Here is a 733-nt window from a genome sequence, read left to right as displayed (position 1 = left end):
GAGCAAAAAACTCGATCACATCTAATGAGGGCAGTCTCACATGAAAATGGTTCTTTTCACATTGGAATGGTTTTTCTCACAACAAAATAGACTTGACTGAAAACCACTCAAATGTATCATGTTGTAGAGGTCCCCGGCACTGGGAGAAATCCCAAAGGTCCTCGCTATTAAGAATTGACGCCATCGACTCATACTCCACTTCTCCGATGACCTTAACACTTGTGGGGCGCTCTCGGTCTCAGCCGAAGCCCTGGTCTCATGAACAAGGACCAAAATTCATGGCGCGTTTTAGCAAACTCCCATTTTCACTCGGTAGAGCCTCAGCGACCTCGTTTGCAACTATATCGAGAAATACAACGCCGTGTGCCATGACGTGGTCAAGATCAACGTTGGGTTTTCCTTGAGCTCGTGATGTTGACCCTCGGTCGTTTCGTTCGTTAGGTGCATACCATCAAGACGAATATTCATCCGTGGGACGACGTGGCAGCCAAGCTCGATCTGTTCACGCGGCAATATTCCGAGCTCATGAGGTACGTCGGCCATGCAAGTTCGTGTGAATATGGAACGTGACCTGCTTCGCTGATGCAGCTATCTCCATCGCGTCGGCGAACTGCCAGTATACTTTGCCGACAAGTTTTTCCTGCAGAAACCACCCAAGCGATCGCAGTCGCCGTACGGAGGCCCCTACGCTCGTCGTTGTACGTGTTTGCATGGGCAGCGAGAATAGACTGTC

Source organism: Aphanomyces invadans, assembly GCF_000520115.1.
Source record: "Aphanomyces invadans strain NJM9701 unplaced genomic scaffold supercont1.59, whole genome shotgun sequence".
Taxonomy (NCBI): Eukaryota; Oomycota; class Saprolegniomycetes; order Saprolegniales; family Verrucalvaceae; genus Aphanomyces; species Aphanomyces invadans.
Note: the sequence above shows the minus strand (reverse complement) of the source record.